At 40.4% G+C, this 4,475-nt stretch overlaps 1 pseudogene; it reads right to left on the bottom strand.

Moving 5' to 3' along the window:
• Window positions 1-1,216: 1,216 nt before the first annotated feature.
• Window positions 1,217-2,427, bottom strand: LOC102915328 (small ribosomal subunit protein mS29 pseudogene; annotated as a pseudogene).
• Between the last annotated feature and the right edge of the window lie 2,048 nt (window positions 2,428-4,475).

Genomic DNA, 4,475 nt, shown 5'->3' with positions numbered 1-4,475 from the left:
TGGGAGAGGGGAGATCTAGGCGTGAAAAGAGGAGGAGGACCCATGGGCCAGCCACCCAGCCACACAGTCAGCCATACAGTATGAGTAAGATTTATAGAAGTAAGAGAACAGGAAAAGCCCAGAGGTAAAAGGTAGATGGGATAAGATAAGTTAAGGAAAGCTGGCAAGAAACAAGCCAAGCCACATATGGACATTTATAGTTAAGAATAAGCCTCCATGAGTGATTTATTTGGGAGATGAGTGCTAGCTCTACCACCTCCCCATAAGGAGCAAAACCAAACAGCAACACTGTCCTGATTGTCCTGATAGTAGACTAGATTCTATAAGGTGAAATAAACTTTATCTTCTCAAAGTTGCTTTGGGTCATGGTGTTTTATTATAGCACTAAAAATCCTAACCAAGACACTAGATGTGGTGTTCTAGGTATTGATATCATAGTCAAAGCAGAGATAGATAAAGACTTACAAGATCTCATAAATAGAGAGAATGCCAAAAATTATCATAGCCTAGAAACTTAACCATGGTCAATATCATCTAGAATAATCATGTTCATAATATTGCAGTTATCAATTTAGTGCAGTCTTATACAGAAACTAATATGGAAATAATGCCCTTGTCAGATAGTTCTCCTTCATCTATGAGACTGAGCAAAAATACTCATATAATTTGATATGCACATCAGTCAAAATAATATGGACATGAGTACTTTACATGATATTATGTTGGAGATCACTTCCATGTGGAAAAAACTGGGATGAAGTTCATATGCATAGGTTCCTGGTTGTAGCACCTCGGGAGACATACTACCTTTTCCCTTACACTGAAGGAGAACTTGGAGATACAAACATTGTAGGGTACGAAGTCAAGAAAAGCAAACTACATGCTCAGTTTCAACACATAATATCCAATGTGTCAATTATTCCTATCATATAATATACACTGAATACAAATAGTCATACAAATAGAAAGGGACAGATATTCCAGATAGTCAGAGTAGCTTATGTGAAATGCATATAAGAAAATAATGACTTGCACAGAAGGATCAATTTAACAGATTTCAGAAAGATAATAACATAACTGCATTATGGCTCCCTTAAGAATTACAGACATGCAGTTTGATCCTATTTATGAATTTGAAAGATAACCATCTCTGTGTTCTGTTTTGAGGATCAAATATTAGACTCATGGAATATTAATATCAAAGCAGGGAGTCTATCTAGGAAGCAATCACAATCACCCAGGTAAAATATGATGTTGAGTTGACATGAGATAACAGCTGCTCGGGGTTGCAATTACTCAGGAACATGAGCTCCTTCTTCCCTTCTTCTGTTGGAGCTTTCTCATGCTGAAGCCAATTATTCTCTAGAAAATACTGAAAAGAACTTTCAAATTCCTTTGGGTTATAGCTGGAAATAAGAATGGGAAGAAAAGGATCTAAGGCATCAAATCCTTCCTTTCCCAGAAGCTCGTGCGGCAGGTACGCTGCTCTGGACTTAAAGAGGGATCCGGTTTGGTTTAAACTCAACACAATTGCACCTCCATGCCAATCATTCTTCACCATTTTCCTCAGGCTGTGGACGAGGGAGAGTTCCCCCGGGGCAATCAGGGTCTTGTCTTCTCTTCTCAGTGTGGTCCTTCCCCAGAGAACATTGACCCTATGCACTGCTACCAGGAGGCAGAAGAGTCCTCGGGAACTCTGCCTCCTCAGCTCCTTCAGCACGATGACCCCCGGCGTCTGTGGCATTCCTCACTCTAGTAACGCCCTGCTCCACAACGTCTCCCAGAGGGCTGCCTTTCTCCGTGCTCTCTCTCCTATTCCAAACATACTTCTCTTCAACTTTTATCTGGCTCAGGAAGTGCTTATTTGTGGTTTTGAAATTCTTCAGCTAGGTAGAAGCCTCCAGGGGCTGATCAAAGCGCTCTTTGTTGTAGGTGGACTGCAGGAGCTCCCAGCAGTTTTTCACCCAGAGATGAGCATCCGGGATATGCAGGACCAGCCAGTCGTGTTTCGGACAGAAATGAACAGCATGGCAAAGACTGAGAGTTTTCCCTCTCCCCTGCTCCCCGTAGAGAAGATATCGCACAGCTGGGTGGGCAAACTCGGTGTTTTTCAGGTAGCCCAGAAGCTCTAGAGCTGGTTTCCTCACCATCAGACAGGCCTCACCGAAGGTCTTCACTTGCATCATGTATCGAGGAGGCAGGCCATGAGGAAATACTGTCTTCAGATCCTGGAGGGGCATGCTGTAGTACTGGCCCTCATGCTGCTCCCCATGCTTAGCCGGGTCACTGTCACTGGTGCGGGAAATAGCTCTGGGATGCTCAGCTGGAACAGGATTGCTCTGAGCAACTTAGGCATTTGTGTGTAAAAAAACACCTCGGGTCCAACTTCTGGACCCTGGAGAAAAGCCTTGTCACTCCTGTCAGCATTGTCTTGGCTCTCGGGGCGGTTCGGATACACGCTCCTTTCCCTCCAACATCTCATCCCCTGTGCGGCTCAGTCCCCCTCACCATGAGTCCACCACCAGTACTCGGACTGCGGTGACCCGCACAGCAGCTGGATCCGAGGTACCCGTGAGGCGACTGCGAAGCAAACCCCTCTTTTTTTTTTTTTTTTTCTTTCAAGACAGGGTCTCTCTGCGTAGCTTTGGAGCCTTTCCTGGAGCTCACTCTGTAGCCCAGGCTGGCCTCGAACTCACAGAGATCCACCTGCCTCTGACTAGCGAGTGCTGGGATTAAAGGCGTGCGCCACCACTGCCTGGCCTAGCTTTGTGTTCTTACGTTGTACCTCTTCAAAAGCACAAATCATGTTGATGTTTGTACATTTTAATATGTAATTTTATCAGTAATAAACAATAGCAGTAAGTTCTTATATTTTACCAACTAGTCAAGGTTTGTCCTAGAAGTCAAGAAGACTGAAAAAAAATTAAGATGTTCAGCTGTTAAGTAATGTGTTTAATGAGTCATCCTAATGCAAATTAATTCAGTGAATATACAGAACATAGAAGAGAAGAAATTTTGGAAATTATATTAACAAAAGACCTGTCATAATTTCAATATGAGTGATCAGCAAAGCTCATTTATGTAATGAAATGTAAAATATTATTATTAGGAAACATATCTCCTTTATTGAAATGTCAAAGACTAAATATAAGCAAGATATAAAGTTTTTTTTAATGCCAATTTCTAAAGCTATCTGGAACTACATGAAACATTTTATTTTTAATTATAGTGAATAAAGTCAATTTGATATTTACATTGTGTTTGAATTTAAGTATTTAAAAAATAATAGAATTTTCTAACCAGAACTCAGCCATGTCTCTAATCTCACCTTGGCCTTGATCACTGTCACAGACCAGCATATACTGCTATTTCTATCTTGTTCCCTTCAGGCTTATTTCTAATAGCCTTCCCTATTTTGCCTACCATATTATTCCCATACATTTGCCTTTAGAGAATTATTTTGCATCTTTAATGTCTTAATATAGTAGTCCCCCTGAACCCCCCCCAAACACAGCTATGCAGTACTTCAAAGGCATTTTGTGAGAAGCAACATGTGCTCTGTAAGTTTTTAACCTAAATTGTTTTAAATTGCCTCCTGCCTTAAAATACAAGCTCCAAACTATAACACAGCATTCTCTTGTCTACTAGATTTTATATACAGCTCCTAGAAGAGGAGCCTCTGAAATATCAAGATCTGCCCACCCTCTGTGATGAATAACTGAAAATAAACACTGTGTTTACTGCAGATATTTGATGTTCATTGGGGTTAAAATGCCCATTCAAAAAATACGTTTTACAACTGAATGTTATAATTTAAATGTTTTAATTCCATTAACTGACCCTGAAATTTATTGTCACATTATCATTTACATTTGCTTTAAGAAAAAGTGATCCTAAATTATCTAGGCCCCAAGGATTACCATGTTCCCCATCATGGCATTGTAAAATGCCAAATATGTCTCTCTAATATTATCATAGTAGAACCCTCAAGGAAAAAAAGTGCTTTGCTTTTGGAAAGCCTGAATCTTGAATATAACAGCAAATACATTGTGCTACAACCAAACAACACAGATTTCTGTAAAGAATACCTAACTTCAAGATAAGGATACATAATTCTAAAATATCTCCAGTCAATAGAAAGCATCCCTTTTGTTTTCTTCTCTAAATCAAAGCAAGAGGTCTCTTATTAAAAAAGCACACTAGGCTGGGAGGCAGTGGCATATGCCTTTAATCCCAGCATTCAGGAGGTAGAGCCCGGCAGATCTCTAAGAGTTGGAGGCCAGCCTGGTCTACAGAGCAAGATCCAGAACAGGCACCAAAACTACACAGAGAAACCCTGTTTCAAACAAACAAACAAAAAATAGCATGCTAAATATTTGAAAAAATGTTACCTGAAAGGATCCTTGGCAGCATGCAAACTGGGGGATTTGGTTTCCTAAAGTATTTAGATGTATTGAGCCTTTCATTATTTTCTT

This window comes from Peromyscus maniculatus, chromosome 4 (assembly GCF_049852395.1).
Source record: "Peromyscus maniculatus bairdii isolate BWxNUB_F1_BW_parent chromosome 4, HU_Pman_BW_mat_3.1, whole genome shotgun sequence".
Taxonomy (NCBI): Eukaryota; Metazoa; Chordata; class Mammalia; order Rodentia; family Cricetidae; genus Peromyscus; species Peromyscus maniculatus.
This window is presented reverse-complemented; position numbering and strand designations above follow the sequence as displayed.